The sequence below is a fragment of the Misgurnus anguillicaudatus genome, chromosome 16 (assembly GCF_027580225.2).
Source record: "Misgurnus anguillicaudatus chromosome 16, ASM2758022v2, whole genome shotgun sequence".
In the NCBI taxonomy this organism is placed as follows: Eukaryota; Metazoa; Chordata; class Actinopteri; order Cypriniformes; family Cobitidae; genus Misgurnus; species Misgurnus anguillicaudatus.
The window spans coordinates 24,891,787-24,910,875 of NC_073352.2; the positions used below are offsets into that span (position 1 = coordinate 24,891,787).

The 19,089-nt window shown below is 39.2% G+C and overlaps 1 protein-coding gene across 2 annotated transcripts in view; it reads left to right on the forward strand.

Annotated features, from left to right (window-relative positions):
• lingo2 (leucine rich repeat and Ig domain containing 2) overlaps positions 1-19,089 on the forward strand; it is a 325,603-nt gene that overhangs the window by 25,196 nt on the left and 281,318 nt on the right. The window contains exon 1 of one of the 2 annotated variants that reach the window (XM_055177529.2): positions 4,777-4,906. The exons of the other annotated variant lie outside the window; for it this stretch is intronic. The gene's annotated coding sequence lies outside the window, so the exon portion shown is untranslated. Of the gene's footprint in view, positions 1-4,776; positions 4,907-19,089 lie in introns of those variants that run through there. 2 annotated transcript variants of the gene reach the window in all.

Below are 19,089 nucleotides of genomic sequence, written 5' to 3' on the forward strand. Positions count from 1 at the left end.
CATGAATTTAAAAGACAAAATTGACCCAACAAAGTCATGTTTTACCATGTCTCATTATTTTTCAAATGGAAATATTCACTCCATCTTGTCAAATCCGCACGTTCACCGTGTAATAATATATCATATTATTACACAGCACTCTAAAATGCTTGATTGTGATTGGCCAGTCACAACAGTCCAAAGTTTCTTTTTTTTCAGATAACTACCGCTTAAAACTTTTAACACACGGTTGTTTTAACCCAACTTATGGTTTATTATAAAACATGCCTGCATAACAACAATCCAACATTGGGTAATTTTTAACTCAGCATGTATTCTGTCCAATATTTACCCATTATGGGTCAAAAATAACCCAGACATTTTTAGAGTGTACAGTATATGATATTATACACTAACCTAAAGGATTATTAGGAACACCTGTCAATTTATCATCATTGCAATTATCTAATCAACCAATCACATGGCAGTTGCTTCAATGCATTTAGGGGTGTGGTCTTGGTCAAGACAATCTCCTGAACTCCAAACTAAATGTCAGAATGGGAAAAAGCAAGGTGATTTAAGCAATTTTGAGCATGGCATGGTTGTTGGTCCCAGACCAGGCCGGTCTGAGTATTTCACAATCTGCTCATTTACTGGGATTTTCACGCACAACCATTTTTAGGGCTTACAAATAATGGTGTGAAAAGGGAAAAACATCCAGTATGCCGCAGTCCTGTGGGCGAAAATGCCTTGTTGATGCTAGAGGTCAGAGGAGAATGGGCCGACTGATTCAAGCTGATAGAAGAGAAACTTTGATTGAAATAACCACTAATTACAACCGAGGTATGCAGCAAAGCATTTGTGAAGCCACAACACGCACAACCTTGAGGCGGATAGGCTACAACAGCAGAAGACCCCACTGGGTACCACTCACCTCCACTACAAATAGGAAAATGAGGCTACAATTTGCACAAGCTCACAAAAATTGGACAGTTGAAGACTGGAAAAATGTTGCCTGGTCTGATGAGTCTCAAATTCTGTTGAGACATTCAGATGGTAGAGTCAGAATTTGGCGTAAACAGAATGAGAACATGGATCCATCATGCCTTCTTACCACTGTGCAGGCTGGTGGTGGTGGTATAATGGTGTGAGGGATGTTTTCTTGGCACACTTTAGGCCCCTTAGTGCCAGTTGGGCATTGTTTAAATGACACAGCCTACCTGAGCATTGTTTCTGACCATGTCCATACCTTTATGACCACCATGTACCCTTCCTCCGATGGCTACTTCCAGAAGGATAATGCGCCATGTCACAAAGCTTGAATCATATCAAATTGGTTTCTTGAACATGACAATGAGTTCACTGTACTAAAATGGCCCCCACAGTCGCTAGATCTCAACCCAATAGAGCATTTTTGGGATGTGGTGGAATGGGAGCTTCGTGCCCTGGATGTGCATCCCACAAATCTCCATCAACTGCAAGATGCTATTCTATCAATATGGGCCAACATTTCTAAAGAATGCTTTCAGCACCTTGTTGAATCAATGCCATGTAGAATTAAAGCAGTTCTGAAGGCGAAAAGGGGGTCAAACACAGTATTAGTATGATGTTCCTAATAATCGTTTAGGTGAGTGTATTTAAAAAATGATTAAACCAAATAGTGTGTTTGTGACATTTGAATGTTTTATCTTAAAACCCAAAGTAAACAAGTTTTCCTTGTGGATGGTCTGCATTTGTTAAAAACGAGCAAATAAAATTATTTCAAATCAATATTTAATGCATCTTACCTTACTTATGAGGTAAATAGTGTTTAATAAGCGGGATAATGTACAACCAGCAGGTTGCTATCACGAAATAAGCCCCTTTAGACACTGATCACACTGTCAGGGCTTATTTCTGTGATAACAACTTGCTGCCTATACATTATCCCTTACATATTAGAGTTTCCGCAGGTCTCTATCTTGTATGCATATATTCTTTGTAGAGTTAATGAAGCAGATATCATTTTAGTATTTAAACATAAATGAAAATCTACATTTTTATTTTATTTAAAGTGGTTCAGCGACAGTTTTACATTGCTACATCCCCTTTCACTTTGTAACTAATAAAGGTGATTTGTCATAAACTTATTCTTTAGAACAAGTGCATCCAAAATTCATCATATCTATATTCTGGTACATCCGCTCTGATGAGAAGTATGATGGCGGTGATTTTCCCGCGATAAACCTTTCTCATTTTTAGATTGAGAATGAACTTAATGATGCATGTAGCAGATGGGCTGATTTTTAACTTCTTTCTTTCTCCTTCTCTCCAAGCTCTCTCCGTATCTCTTTTTAACTCATTTTTGCACTCATTCTATCAGTAAAATTGACTTTGCAATACACGCCATATGGCTGTCCAACCACACCTGGTTAGAAACAGAGTGAGGAACTGCTGAGAAGTTGATAGAGAAGTCTGTTCCTAGGTACTGCAACACCTTAATTATGCATACGAGTGTGTTGTGTCTTATGTTTTTTGATGATTCACTTTTTTAACATCTTGAAAATGATATTAAATATCACCAGCTTGGCGGAAAGTCCTTGTCGTCAAGCGGCACTATCTACAAAGCTGTTTTCAGTCACCGTGCATTTCGACAGCAGAACACGGCCTTTCTAATGAGCGTCTGGTTTAGAGATGAGTGGAGCCCTCAGACCTGATTAGTTTCACTCAGCCACTCAAATAATGCAATCGGCCGTGCTAGATTATCCCCTTGCTGCCGTTGCTATTCAATCTCAGTGTCATATCAAATGCCCATATAAGGGCTTATGATGCACCGTACGAAGTGTGCCGCCAACCGCTGGCGACAGTAATTCATCAAACCCTGCCCTAATGCTGTATTCATGAGATCAGTGACATATGGAAATTCGATACATGTGGACCTGGTCCCTCTTTTAACACATGATTTAGAGGTCATTTGTCGGCCTGCGTGGTGTTCCTATCTCCTGGGCTTCCTCTCCTGAATGTCATTTCCCTGGTGATCTCCGACAAGGACATCTTTTGTGCTGTACCACATCAGAAGCGTGTCCCTGAGGTTTCATGGTGACAGAGGTCTTCTCAATGCAACCTTTGTGCTGAAGCATGTAGAGCGTTGCTGCCATATGTGCTCTGATATCTGCAGCTGGTAGGAGTAGTAGCTATCTGTGCTGAAACCTTCTGTTTCATAGGGATCGAATTAGCACATTATAGTTTTTGTGGTTGGCAAAAACACATGTGTTTGAAATTTATTATATATTTAATGGAGAATATGTGCATATAAACAAAGCAATACTAGTAGAATAATGTACACCATTGATCAAAAGTTTTGGGTCACTGATGGTGCTTTTCCTTTGCGTAGTACCCCACGGTTTGGTTTGAGTCAGCTTACTTTTGGAAGCTTTTCCACTGAGTGCAGTAGGTAGTACCTGATACTTTTTTGTAGTACCACCTTGGTCGTGATGCAAAAACACTGTAGATCACTGATTGGTCTGAGAGAATTGTTACTACCAGCGTCATCGCTATAATGTAAATGATAAGCTTTACCCTCATGCTACCTTGCGCTGTCTCGAGGCAACATGTCGTCATCTGTGCTCTGCTATAAGTTCCCAAACTTCCTTTTTAGAGATGAAAAACATCCACAGGTTATGAATCAAGAACATCATAACATTTTTTTCCCAGACTTGCAGTTTGTGGCGGCACATTTGTGACGCGCACATCCACATATATGCTTAAATGACACTTAAATAAGGCTAAGCGGAGCGCGTCGACCGAAGCCACAGGTGTTTGTACAGGAACTGTCATGTGAGACAGAGGTAGTGATAAACGCGATGTGCAAACATTTATTTGTGGTGGTCAATTTTAATTATGTGGCGGACTGAGAAATACATGTATGGGAATGCACAACGACGGTACTATGCAATGGAAAAGCACCACAAAACATGTTTGGTTCTTTTCAATCCAGCATTGGGTCAAGAAAGGGACGAGCCCAGCCGTTGGGTTCAATTAAACAACCCAGCATAGGTTAAATACAACCCAAGGGGTTGGGATCATCCCTTTTTGAGCCAATACTGGGTTGACAATAACCCAGCATGTTTTAGATTGTTATAAGAAAAATCTATAAACTCATATAACTCATTATGGGATTATACACATTAAATATGGGAATTGTATTGTGTCTAAGAAAATCCAAATTAATCAAAACAATGTTTTGCCATCATAAAAGATTTGCAAAGAAGTTGCATAAATGTACTCTTGCCATGTTATTGAAGGAGTTCCCATCTTTTCTGTGCTATTTTGGCTGATTATTATTCAGTTATTCAAAAGGACCATAATGGATAAATGAATATTGGCAAATTATTCTTAATCTACAAAGTTAATTACAACATTTAAAAGTTTTAAAGATAAAAAGAAACATTTCAATGAAGTGACCCTAAACCTTTGATGGGTAGTGTGCCATAGCTTGATATTTTACAGTTTTCTTTACATTTCATACAGATGTCCTTGACAGTTCAGAGGGCCAAGAGTTGGTGCAAAGACATCAAGCTTTTAAAATGAAGAATAAAGAATCTGCTGTCTTTAAAAACACCTACTCAAAACCAACGGACAGGAAAAACAGTGGCGATCCAATTAGCCAGAAATCAGGGCATCAGCTCAATAAGGGGCTTTGTGTTGGATTGCAAGGCAGTAACACAGAGTTACCCTAATGGGTCATTGAGAATGACTGATCACTTGATGCCTCGTCTTTGGCAGGTGGAGCCCTACAGAGCCCTTATTATGGATTAGAGACACCATCCATTCCCGCATCCTCTCATCCCTTCCCGGAATGAATATTAAACCAGCTTCCTTTCGGTTGTGAGATTTCTATGGGCTGCTACACCGGACAGAGAGTTTATTTATATCACCTGGCATGCAGGTATGGCTAGCTAATCTCTCTCAGGACAGTGTAACAAGAGGGAAAAGACAAAAACAGAACACAGGACCGGATTTGCAGGTGTAATGCATCGTAAAGCTGACTCACCAACACTCTAGACTTCTCTGAGGGGAAATTAGGAAAGAGCGAATGCACTGAAGTGAGAGAGGGAGATGGGGCAGCCACAAGGGCTTGAGAGAGTGGTTCGGGTAATGCCCTAGGAAATCAACATCTGTGGTCTATAAGAGGGGGTTCGGGAAATGGGCCCAGTGTTGAAGGAGGGAGCCAACACTGGCAGCCCGGAGAGCTAGAATAATACTGGTATCTTTTTCTTCCATCTGGTCATATCTATGCTAGTCAGGGAAAACTTATGCTGGGGTCAATTCAGTAACAATTTTGCAATAACGTTTCCAGTCCCTACTTGATTTCATCCAAAATATGTTAAACACTCTCCAAAAATGTAACATAACACCTATGATGTGATGTTATGTACATATGACACGTATGATTGCATTTCCACACTGTTTTCACTATTATGAGCAATGTTCTCAAATGCACATGACATTAATATCACATGCCATTATATTGACATATTTTGGGTAAGTATTCATTATTCAAAGAGTTTTTTCGACTTCACTCTGTGTAAAAAGTGTCTTCTGAGAGAACCACGAGAAAGTACAAAGAAGAGGAGAAGGTGTAGACCTGAGAGGAGGTGGAGTGGGTGGAGGAGGTGGAGAAGATAGAAAGAGATGATGGGAGAGAAAAAAGAGCTTGTGTAGGAAGAAAAGAAGTGGAGGATAGAGAAAGTATAGGGGACACTGAGTGTTATGAGTCGTGGGCTGTACTTGACAGAGGCTGGCCAGAAGGTTTAGTGTGGAATGTTTACAACTTATAAAGAAAGCACACTAACACAATGCAATAAGGTTTAGCTTTGTAAACTAAAATAAACACGTTATACAGTGTTTTTCTTTTACTAGATTTATGGAATTTTATAAAAAGTACTTTTGGGGTTGTTTATACCTGGTATTAACTCATTCCCCGCCCCGACTCATTTACCTAGTGGATAATAGTGGCATTATAGATTAATGTAAAAACTCGCCAGGAAAGCGTCATTGGCAGGGAAATGTTTTCTCTTAAAGGACAAGTTCGGTATTTTACACTTAAAGCCCTGTTTTCAGATTGTTTATGACGAAATAGAAAGGTTTTGACTGAAATTTGGACATATGATGCTGTCCCGAGAATTTTTGGGTGTTTGTTCTATCACCTCCCACCCCTACAATGGGTGTATAGGTGCACTGGAACAATCCTTCCTAAAATGAATTAAACTTTCGTTTACAAAGACGTGAAACTCACCGAGTGGTCATGGGTGTTCACTGAAATGCTCACACAAAAATTGCTGCAAAAGATGCTTTTTTGATCGGATCACAAGTGGACGACATAGACACATTCACATTTACACCTCAAATTTTGATCTGTATCTTTTGTCCACTTTCGACCGCTTCTGTCCTGACAACCTGATCTCACAAATTTCTGTGTTATAGTCACAGAATATTTTTCTCATTTGTCCATGTCATTGTCATGGATCTCCGCATTTTTCCGTGTCCATACCACAGACTTTCTTTTCCATGTCCGTACCACAGACTTTCTTTTCCGTGTCAGTTTCACGTATTAGTTACTCAATTGTTTTTCCTATTTTCATACCATTGTCGCTTGGGTTTGAGGTAAGAATGACTTTCTGTTACATAAAAGACATCCTAACCCAAACCCAAGCGACAATTGTTTAAAAATCCATAAATAAAAAATAGTATAAAGTGACATTCTAACCCAAACCCCAAATCTAACCCCAAACCTAAGCGACAATGGTTTAAAAATAGGAAAAACAATAGAGTTTTTTTGGTACAAACACAGAAAAATTGTCTGGGTGCGAGTGCTTCTGCTTTTGTTTAAACATGAGTGGGGGAAACGGTGACGGAAAATTGATGCAAGCTAATTTTATGTCAGAGTCCGCTGCTTGAGTTGTTAGTAAATATGCTGCACAAAGTTTTGTACATGTATACACAAGCTTTCTCGGATGCTTCGGGGCAATAGATGGAATAAGTGCACAATTTTTACATGCTCGCAAAATGAAACAAAAATTAAAAAGGCGGAGAGTAGCCACTTTAGTTTTTATTAATGAAAGCCTAAAGATAGCACTGTACACTGTATGTTTGCGCTAAAAAGCATATCTGATGTAAAAAACGTGTGCTCGATTTACAACTCTATTTAGCGTTGTCCATTTGTGATCCGATCAACCAAAACGCATCTTAATACAAGGAGTAAAAATAAAGGTTCCTCATACATTCTTTGTTGGGCTGTGTGGAACCTTTAACATTCACAAACAAAAGGGTCAATTGAAGTGGAAAATGCACTGGGTAAAAATGCCAGGATATTTTTAACCCAGCTTTAGGTCGACAAGGGACAAACCCTATCTATTGGGTTAAATTAACCAAGAAATTTTAACACAACCAAGCATTTTGGGTTAAAACTATAATCCAACAGGTTGACTTCTTCCATTTATGACTTCCCATTTTTAGACTGTGGTTCTACTAGAGCCCCCTTCTCCAAATCTTACCCTGGAGGTCCGGAGCCCTGTAGAGTTTAGTTCCAACCTTGATCAAACACACCTGCGCAAGCTAATCAAGGTCTTCACGATCACTAGAAAATCACAGGTGACTAGGGTTGGAGCTAAACTCTGCAGTGCTCCGGACCTCCAGGCTAAGATTTGAGGAACCCTGTACTAGAGTATAAAAATGTAAGTAATGGTTCTTTTAGAAGTCAAGAAGTTATTCTTCTTTGACTTAAAGGTTATTTTGGGAATCAAAAATGTTTTTTTTTTGTGTGGCATCACTGCTAAGAAACCTTTATAGCACATTTATTTTTAATGGTGTATAATTTATGCTAAAGCCTCATTATAGAATTCTTTGGATAATGTATAGTATGTATAACAGTGTTTATAGCTGAACATCTCATCTACAGGGAAGAGACATATGTTTTATGTCAAAATTAGCTGTGTTACCTGAAAAATGTAACACTTCATTATGCAGTGAAACACAACTGTTAGTTCTTTTATAGCATTAACCTTAGTAATAAATGTGTAAAAATCACTTGAGGAAAACCGTCAATTTTGATTATGACAAGACCGATTCTTTACAGTTCTCCGCTTACTTCCTCTCCTTACTCTCAGAGGTATTTGTAGTAGCAAGCCATCCTCTTCTCATTCGGATAAATATTATAAGCTGGTGGTCCCTGTGGAGGGAAGAGATGTTCTTTCAGTGGGCTCTAATATCCTCTTCAGGGCACCTGACCTTGAATGGGTGGTGAGGTATCTAAGTACTCTTTACTTGCATGACCTGGTCATTCTACACCTGGAGGAAATCAATAGAACGCAGGCAATACACACTGAACATCAGTTCTCTCCAGCTGTACAGTAGATATGCCGGACTGTTACATACTGAGTGCATGGCAGAGAACGCTCAGCAGAGTCTCACTTAGGATAATCTGAAAGCATGGAACACAAACAACCAGAATAAATATCGAGGGATTGCTTCAGACTCGCAGTTGATGTGAATTACCAAATGTTCTTGATTTCTGTGTTGGAGGAATTCGAAAATAATGAGAACCGGTTCCCTGCTGTAAAGTCTAATCCTTTTACTCAATTCCTTAATTGGTTATTTAATCACTTAATGAAGTTAGATCCTGATGCATGATGAAATCTATAGACGTTTTAAATGAGAAGCTACACATTTTTGAGAGTCTCTAAGTTTACGTCAGGTAGTTTTAGCTACATGCTGGTTCATTGGGAGTGATTTAGGAAAGTCTGGTGAAGAGTAAGAAAGGACTCCAAACTTTTATTGCTAATGGTGAGTCTGGAGCATCTTAGTCTTGGTAACAGTCGCTGAACAGGCAATATGTTTAAGCAGCAGGTTATTAGACTTTGCTCCCGCTGTTCTGCAGAACTGTAAATAATGGGCAGCAGACGGCCATCGAACAATAGGAAACTGGAGACAATAGTGTGGGGAAGAGGCTGAGAGCTTCAATAAGAAACAGACAGTTTTGCTCTTGCTAAGACAAAAAGAGGCGAGTGGCCATTTGTTGTTCGAAAACAGAAAGGGGGATTGTGGAAAATCTGTAGCATGACATTGGAGAACAAAAAGGCAAATACTGCAGAAAGAAGATAAGCCACGAATGCGAAAAAGGTGTGAAGGGAAATATTTTCCAAATTAGGTGTTGTTTTTCCACCAGGGGAAAGTAGCTTAGGGAAATGTGTTCTCTATTACCCTGTGCTATTTCTGTGAAGCTTCCACTAAGCTTTTTCCAAATGAGGGTTCACTGATGAGGTTCATATAAGGCATTGAATCGCTACATACAGTAATGAGCAAGCCCATCATAATCCAAAGTTTCCAATTTTCTGAAATAGGAAAGCTTAGCATCTGCCTAGCATTTAGCATCATCCTTCATGTCTTTAGCTTGATGTGTGTTTTTCTCAAGAAAAGAGCATGGTGTGACTTGTCCTCCCTGTGGCGATAAAAGTGTGTTTTTGTCCTGCCCTACACAAAGACCTCTGATTCAGCTTGCAAGGACTCTCAGGATAATTCAAAAGATCCAGGCAGGTGTGTTAAACAGTACCTGAGACACGTTCCTGGGGAGCTGGGATGCTTCAAAATGAATCTGTTTGCCTTAGTCCTCAGAGCTTTTTTAACTGACTCAGCCACATAAGCTGCACCTGACCCATTCATGAGAATGCTCAAGCAAGCAGTAAATGACATAGACCTTTGCACATGAATGATTATAGATTATAAATGAGAAAGAGAAGCACAGTTATTTCTAAAAAACTAGGTCAAGCTTATTCTCTCAAAAATGCAGGAGATCTCAAATATTGTGTATTGCATTTATATGGATAAACTGAAATGATCGTATGCCATTCAGGGTGAACTCTTAATCGCTCTTATGGTTAATGTCTTAAACACATCAGACTAAACAGCGTTGCATTAAGTCAATCACAACTATTATTTAGGATGCAGTGCCACATGACTGCACATAATCATGCTGTACATATCAGAAGGGTTTTTAGTGACAGATGAATCGCAATATTGGCGTCAAGCTGTCAGGTCTGTTCTCCGACACGATTAGCGCTCACTATTACGTAATGATAGTTCACTAATAATACTTCAGATCAATTCTGAAACGCAAAGACGAGATTATGCACAGCTGCCTCTGTAGCGGTACTTCTGCGTGTATTGAGTTTCTGCTCGAGAGATCCCCCTGTCTTTAAGATATAGTGTCATTTGACCATAATTCATTGAAAAGCATAGCAAACAGAATCGCACAATGTATCTTTACACCCCCCTAATATTGCACCCGAACCAAACTGAACCATGCCCAAGAACACCTCTGCAAATGGACCAGGGCTCAGTTAAGCATATCACGCCTGGGTAATTTACAGGGCGATCACAGTAATCAAACGAACCAGACACAAAGTCGTCAAATTAACTTGTCAATAGCAGCTATTGTTGAGCTATAGAGTATCAGAGGCTGTGTTGAAGTGTAAATAAGTGATACTAAAAGCAGATTGGAGCAGAGGTCAAAGCTGTTTTCAATAAAATCACTTGATTTTTCATCCCATTGACTTTCATTTATAAGCAAGTGAGTGCGTCAGACCAGAAATGTAAACTCGTGCTACGATATTTTGCAGATTGCTGCATAGCAAAGATCAGGTCTGCGAATTCATATCACGTGTGACCAGTACAAAACTGATATGTCACTGTGGGACCTTTCTTTCTACCGAAAAGCACAAATGGACAGAGGTGGACACCACTTGAGTATTTTAGTTATGCTGCGTTCACACCAGCCGCAGTAGAGACGTCAAGCGCGAGTGATTTCAATGTTAAGTCAAGTTAAAGACGCGTTGATGTGCGTCTAGAGGTCTAGCGGCACGAATGAGGCATTTAGCGCGGCGCGGTAGACATGAGTCCGCCTCATGCGCGTGTCTAGTTCGCGTGAATTGAGCGTTGCTGCGGGAAATGCGCAAGATGAAAAATCTGAACTTTGGCGGAAAAATTTGCCACAATCAGGAGCTTGCTCTAGTAGTGATGTGATTAAAGGAAGCGAGCGGAGTCGCAGAAGCCCCTCCCATGATGCAAATTTTCGCCTGAATGTCTCGATGACTAGAATTTCACGTGCAAATCAAGCGAGTACACTCAAAATGTTCAAGGGTCCAACTACGCGTGGTAGACGGCATCTGTGCTGAGTGTTTCAGAGTGTTTGTCTAGGGGAAAAAATTACTCTAATAAAAAAATTTCACTAATTGTGTACTTTTACTTTTCTTGAGTAAAATTACGAAAGTAATTTTTCCTTAAGTAAAAGTAAAAATGTACTAGATGTTTTATGTACCTAAATATTAAATATAAACCAAAAACTTGAAATTATGAAATGTAGTGGAGTAAAAATAATGCTAATATGCTATTATGCTTTGGAATGTATGTTTTCCAAAAAAAAAACAGATAAAATACGAATACTTGAAAATTTACTTTTATGTAGAAAGATATCGACTTAAGTAGTGTCCACCTCTGCACATGGACAAAGCCAAAAATGATATTGATGAGCTGCTCCCTGCAGCAACTTCCTACAAATACTTACATGATTAAAGTCAAGTGTGACCGCGGCTTAAACCACGGCTTAGACCAATCAGCACAACACCCTTTTAATAAAATGCAATTTTGCACAATTATTGCACACTTTAGCTAATACTGTAGCACAGAAACACCTGTGTTTAACAGCCCAAGTGAGACTGAATCTGCAAAAACAACCCCTTTTTTCTTTGTCCTTCAGAAGGCTTGTATAACACTCCATGTCCCTGCAGAGGAAGTGGCTTTTATCTGGCAGGAATTGCAAGGGCACGTTTGAGAAGCACAGAAGCATGAATGTACACATCAAGCTGTGTACCGGTGCTTATGGGGTACAGCAGGTAAGCTGCTGTAGGTCTGCCGCGGTATAAGACCGGGATTTAGCTCATGTTTAATTCAGAAACCCCTATAAAGGTACACGGTAGGGCTTAAGTGCTCATGTATATCATTGGTTTCATTTTGCTGGCTTGCTTGGTTTGTTTTTTGGGTCACTGGCTTAAAAAGGTCCAAACATGATAGTGGAGCGTTTCAGTCAAGTAAGCAGTGATTGTAGTGCCTACCAAAAGAAAGCTATTATTTGCCCTTTGGGACCATTGGAAATGTTTTTGTTTAAATGCAGGTGGGTAGCTTTTGGGTTAAGGCGCCTTATAGTGCTGATGATTCCCATTTGGCCCCTTTGAAAGGCATTTTTGTATGAAGAGGAGAGGAAACAAGAATGATAAGAAGGGAGGGAAGTAAGATAGAGAGAGAGATAGAGGAGCGATTGCTTATCACCTCACCTGTGTCTTATCTGCTTCCATTTTACAGCTTTCCACATTTCATGCAGATCTCATTGGGAGGCAAATCACATCTTTCCACTTCGCTGAAGTGATTGGCATTCGTGTCGCCTGTCTGTCGTGCTTGCTGTTTTTGGATTGGGTCTGGGAATGTGTAATCCTGGAACGTGAATGCCTCTGGGTAGAACAGATTAACCTATAACTGAGAGCCTGAACTATCATGCTGTGCTTCATTCCTAATTTCGCAACGAATTAACACCCAAATATCCTATCCCTTGAAACATGGCAGACACAAAAATAATGGCTCATGTGCTGTGCCACAGCAGGACCGTACCATTATCATATTGTTTTATAGTGTTTATCCTAACCAATTTAGCACATTCCTCCAAACGTTTACACGGCTATGTAGACTGTTCATTTAACTAAATAATTTGGTTTTAGTGTATGCCTAATGGTGTATCATATCAAAATTATTGATATATATATATATATACATACAAGCGATTTTGTACGACCCACCTTATCCAAATGTGCGACCCATAAGTGGGTCCTGATCCACAGTTTGAAAACCCTTGTTATATGGCATCATAAGGCACCTTTATTTTTAAGACTTTAGGTCTCAGTTTTCCTGCATGTAGTTTACTTAAACGTTGCTGTTTGTCACTGGTGTTGTGGTCAAACACTTTCCAATTTCACAGGGACTCCTCAGATGGATTTGGAAATTGAGAATGTTATGGAAAGTACTTTCACTAAACATGGTTGATGAAACAGGAAATCACTTGGGACCAGCGCTGCATAGTGCAGTTGGACATTGTTCGAAATCACAAGAAGGCATTTGCCGGGGTTGTTCATGCATATTATATGAAGAGTGTGGTTCCAAAACGCGATAAACTCATTTTTTTTAAAGTGTTACAACCAAAATCAGTATTGTATCTGGTCATTATCAAAAAGTACATTTTTAATTTATGCAAAATCCAATATCTGCCATGTTATTCTGTCATCTTTTCTCCTTTTTTTTACAAACCACGACAAACGCCAGTCATCCTTCTCTGCACAATGCAATAAATCTGCTTAACCAATCACAGCGCACCATTCTATGCATTGTAAACAATAAGGGTGGGGCTTTGAATACACACAGAATCCTAGTTTTCCTCATTCAAAGCAACCCAACATGGTTAAATTATAACCCAACGGGTTGGGTTCCCAAATACAAATGCATCTGCAACTCAACAGATTTGCGGGTGTAAATTAACCTATGGTAAAATATTTTCTATGTTAATTCAAACCAACTGTTGGGTTTGTTCACATTTTATCCAACCAAAAGGAAAAACCACCCAGCATTTTTAGCATTTTACAGCAGTACAAAATGTTTTGTACTCATTACAATACTTTGTAAATGATGCAATGCAGATTACATACCTAACTTTCTCTAACAGAAAATGTGATATTTTAAAGCTATAATAATGTATCGAATGTACATTTGTATGTGAGAGTACAGTTTACAACCTACTATTTGCACATAATGGTAGAATGCGTGCACATGTCAGTAAGGGAACACTCTGGGACTTAAAAAAGTCAATTGTATTGCACAAATCAAAGAAAAAACAAAAGCATTGCAAATCCAATATCTTCGACAGTGACTGTACGCTAATGTGCTTATGTAGGCATATTGTCTGCTGGCTCTGAATGCGTTCCATTCTAGAAAATGACCCATACGCTTCCTCTCCGGCTCCACTTCCTGCACAGAAAAAGCTCAGCTTCTTTAATAATTCATTAAGGCTTATCCGGTAAGAAATGCCTCATCAAACTCAGACAAACTCAGGCAAAATAAAGACACACTGGATTAGATATTCTTAGCCAGATAAATCGTAAACTTGTATTAGGAAACAGGCTAAGACCTTTAAGTTTCGAAGTGAATCTGTGCATGTTTACTGTATGGACTGGCGATATGCTAACATGCGGTGTCTTTGGTTGAAAAAAATGATCGGCCCAGGGTCTTCAGAATGATTCATGAGTTTGCTTCTTGTATTTTGTTGCTCCTGCTGTGATTTATTGCCTGTTTAAAACCCCATATCTTGAGATGGCATATCGAGACACAGCTTCGTCCTCCGCTTGACAGATTATGTCTGTGAATAGGATCGTCTCAGACATGCGTGATGGTGTGTTGGTCTTTCTAAAGCACAAATTGAAATGCTTATCATGGTAAATCATTATATGGTGAGTGCTAAGCTTTAATGGATGATTGCGGTGAAATTTTGCTTGTTGTTATTGCTGCTCTCACAAAAGAGTAACCTATACCAGCCAAAAAGTTTGCGGGGTAAGTATTTAGATTTAATGTCATTCTCATTCTTTTAAAGGAATATTCCATTTTCTTAAAAGGAAAATCCAGATAATATACTCACCACCATCATGTCATCCAAAATGTTGATGTCTTTCTTTGTTCAGTCGAGAAGAAATTATGTTTTTTGAGGAAAACATTGCAGGATTTTTCTCATTTTATTGGACTTTAATAGAGCCCAACATTTAATACTTAACTCAACACTTAACAGTTTTTTTCAACGGAGTTTCAAAGGACTATAAACAATCCCAAACGAGGCATAAGGGTCTTATCTAGCGAAACGATCGTCATTTTTGACAAGAAAAATAAAAAATATGCTTTTTTAAACCACAACTTTTTGTCTAGGTCCGGTCCAGCGCGACCTAACGTAAATGCGTGGTGACGTAGGGAGGTCACGAGTTACATATATAAAACGCACATTTGCGGACCATTGTAAACAATAAACTGACACAAAGAAATTAATTAGTATCAGTTGACATACAACAACGTAGGAACGGTCCTCTTTCAACACACTTGTAAACACTGGGGCGGAGTTTCGCGTTCGTCCTCTGTGACCTCTTGACATCATGACGTATTGCGTGGGGTCACGCTGGCGCATCACGACTGGATCTAGACGAGAAGTTGTGGTTTAAAAGTGGATATTTTTTATTTTTCTTGTCAAAAATGACAATCGTTTCACTAGATAAGACCCTTATGCCTCGTTTGGGATCGTTTATAGTCATTTGAAACTGCGTTGAAAAAAACTGTTAAGTGTTGAGTTAAGTATTAAATGTTGGGGTCTATTAAAGGCCATTAAAATGAGAAAAATCCTGCAATGTTTTCCTCAAAAAACATAATTTCTTCTCGACTGAACAAAGAAAGACATCAACATTTTGGATGACATGGTGGTGAGTAAATTATCTGGATTTTTCTTTTAAGAAAATGGAATATTCCTTTAAGTGTCAACACATCTCATGTTAATTAGATTCATTATAGATCACACCTTGTTTACAGAACTTGCTCCTATGCCTGCTGCAATTAACAGAAAGCATGCAGTTCATTTAAAAGAGATATCTGTGAACATTTCTGTGAATCATGACAGCAGTTCATCAGATGAACCTCAAGTCACAAAGAAGTGCATTTTAACAAGGCCTACAGTATATACGTTCAATTGAGCAAACTGTCAGCAGAGCAAACTCATCTGCTGGGGTTGCGTTTAGGAAGCGATGCTCTACACTCCCAGCAAAGTTTACTGCGTCCTCAACAACCTGTCACTGAACCAACCCACACGATCTGGAATCGCATCACACGAATTACATTCAGCAAAGATTTTGTGGGCACATTTGTGCCTTTGCTCAATTTGCATAATGCCTTTAGTTGATCTGGCACTTAAACAACAGCAGGTGCAAATAACCTGCGCCATCAGTGGCTCCAAGTATCAAGATTTTTACATTTATATGATCTGTTAACTTTTAGATTTACAGTCTTCCATTAACCTAAACCCAGCAAACAGTATTGTGTAAAAATTGTATTAAGCATAGTGTAAATATTTGACATAAACCATAATATCAGATGTTGTGAATCAAGCTGAAAAGTAGCAGTATAGCGAGATGTGCAAACGTTTCAGTCAATGGCGGACGGTGACTTTTTTTTCGAGGGCGCTCAATGCAAAGTTTGTCACAACATGTATGTAGCCCATCATGTGTGTGGTTCCTTATTCGAGAAATCCTGTGTGCATCACGTGTCTTGTCAAAATAAGTGCCTGCTACAGATGCGTCTAAAGGGATTATGATAAAAGAGACGCTCGCAAGATACTCGCATAATCTCATGCATAATCAGAGTTTACTTTTAGGGTAGTGTCTTGCGTGTATTTTGTGTACGTGAGCGTCTCTTTTATCATAAACGGTTTTGACGCGTGTGCAGCAGGCACTTATTTTGACAAAACACGTGATGCACATGGGTCACATGACGCAACAAACACATATTTTGAAAACGCAAGCAACACACATGACACTTCGAACACTTATTTTGAATTTGCAACCCTCGGATGAGCAGTCACGAGCCATTACGTTGTATTTATCACCCTTTGGTCAGGTCTATGACATGTTGAAGCCTGCACACGGTGTTATGACAAGAATGTCCCCAGCATTTTTCATCACGCACTGTTCGCCTTTTTGTTGATCATTAGTGTCATATCTGTCTTTAAAGAAGTGATCTAATGCAAAGGTGACTAAGCCCAGTAGTGAAGAAAAAACCCCAACAGAATTAATATAATGCTATCTCTTATTAACATTCGTCAGCAAGAGTACAAATGTTCCCACCTGTCAAACCTTATATACTGTGGGTGGCATGGAGATGTTGGCAGACTCGTTATAGATGGTCTTTTCATTTATCCATACTTAAGTATAGAGTTAATAGCAAATGTAAAAATATATAATGATATTTCATAGGGCTATGACCATGCATCGTGTCTCCCAATAAAATATCTGTCTGAAATCAATTCTGAATCGCAAGGTTTCAATTTTGTGTTTCATGCACGGCCCTTGCGTGTAGTACGTCTCTTTGATCAGTAGGAAGTCCTTATCAATCTAAAATTGTCATGATCCTGTCAGTCTGTCATAGTAATTCATAGTTCATGTGGCAGGATTGTGGCAGTTCCTATGTTTTGTGTAGTAACATGTGGCCTTTTGTTTGGGCTGCGTGCTGCAGTGTCTCATCTCCTGACCCCACCCCCATGTCTTCTCGTTAATTATTCATTATTGGTTAACTCCCCTCACCTGACCTTCCCTTGTTATCTTGTTTAGTGTGTTTTGTCCTGTGCTGGATCATTTTGGTTTGTCTTCTATGTTTAATTTTGGCCCTGTTTACACGTACATGGTTATTTTGAAAAACTGAGACATTTCCCTTCGTTTGCGCCCTTCGTTTACACGCAAGCGGAGAACTCACCTCTGAATCCAATTCTTTCTAAAAACTCCAGCCAGAGTGGAGATTTTGCATGTAAACTGAGACAAACGGATGTTTAGGCAGCCAACGTCAAAGTATGTGCCAGAGCTCGCACCTACGCCAAAAGTGCGACCTTGTTCAATAGAGGAACAGGAAGTGATTTGTTGCTGTTTTCGGGATTCTGATTAGCTTACGTGGGCTTGAGCTTCTCGTTACACTGCCACCTAGAGGTTTGGCATGCTCTTGACGACATACATACACGGGTACGTGTCAATGAACACTTTCCGTAGTAATATGTAACACATAGAAGGGGGTGCTAAAGGGGGTTAAGCCAAAGTCGGCTGACTCTCAGGGGTGAAAAAACTCTAGAAGAAAAACCCAATGGGAAAAGTCCTAGGATGAAAAAACCCCTTGGAAGATAAATATATGTAAATGGATAAGAAGATTAGACGGGTTCACCCGGTGGTCGTTTGGCAGACATAACACTTGAAGGACGGAAAACATCTTTACATCATAATCAAGTAGTTTTTAAAAGTTTAGTTATAATCAGGGCTCAAAATTAACTTTTTTATTTGGTAGCACTGGAGTTAGGAGCACCAGCAAAAATTTAGGCGCATCCATCCAAAAATTAAAAAGCACCACAACTACAATGTAAATGTTAATAGATTTATTTTATTAAAAATAAAACACCACCACCGGGCTTTACACATCCTATGGCCAGCATTTAAAAGTTGGTCTTCTATTTTATTTTATTTTTTGCTGCATAAATTCCTAAATTAATACCCAATGCTGTTGAAATAGTATAGCAGCAATAATAATTTAACAATTACAGGTAACATGATTAAGATTACATAGAAAATCTAGCAAACACGTAAAACACTGATTAATTGTGACATTACAAAAGTGACCCTAATATAGAAGGCTAATATATATTGGTATTGATAACTGCATTACCAGGATGCTTTTACTACTAAATAGGCAATGTTTTAAAAAATACAATAAAAACATACCATCAGCATTGTCGTATTCCACCGCAACATGGACCACAAGGATTTTTGTCGAATGTCCATTCACCAGCGCATGCGCACATACACCATCAAACACACTTTGACAGACAGGAGGTCGGTGTCTCCATCATTAATAAACACATTTGTCATGACACGTCTTGTGTTTTTGGCACTTTCGCCATGTTTAAGCAAGGTACGTCTGGCGCTTAAAATGTTTTGATTCCGCCATTAACGCCGTTTTACAGGATTTACAGTAAACACAGTAAGTTACATTTTCATAGCGAAGACACTCGAAATCTTTAAGCCACTCTCTCTGAAAGGTTTAACGTCAACTCGTATTTTCCGGTGGTGGAGTTACATTTGAATCCGGATCGTCGTCATAAAATACAGTAATAACCTTGGCTGTAATCGGCTCGCTCTCGTCATGCTCGCGACGCGTTCGTCTTTTCACATTTCCGCGCTCCACGGCAATAAGGAATGA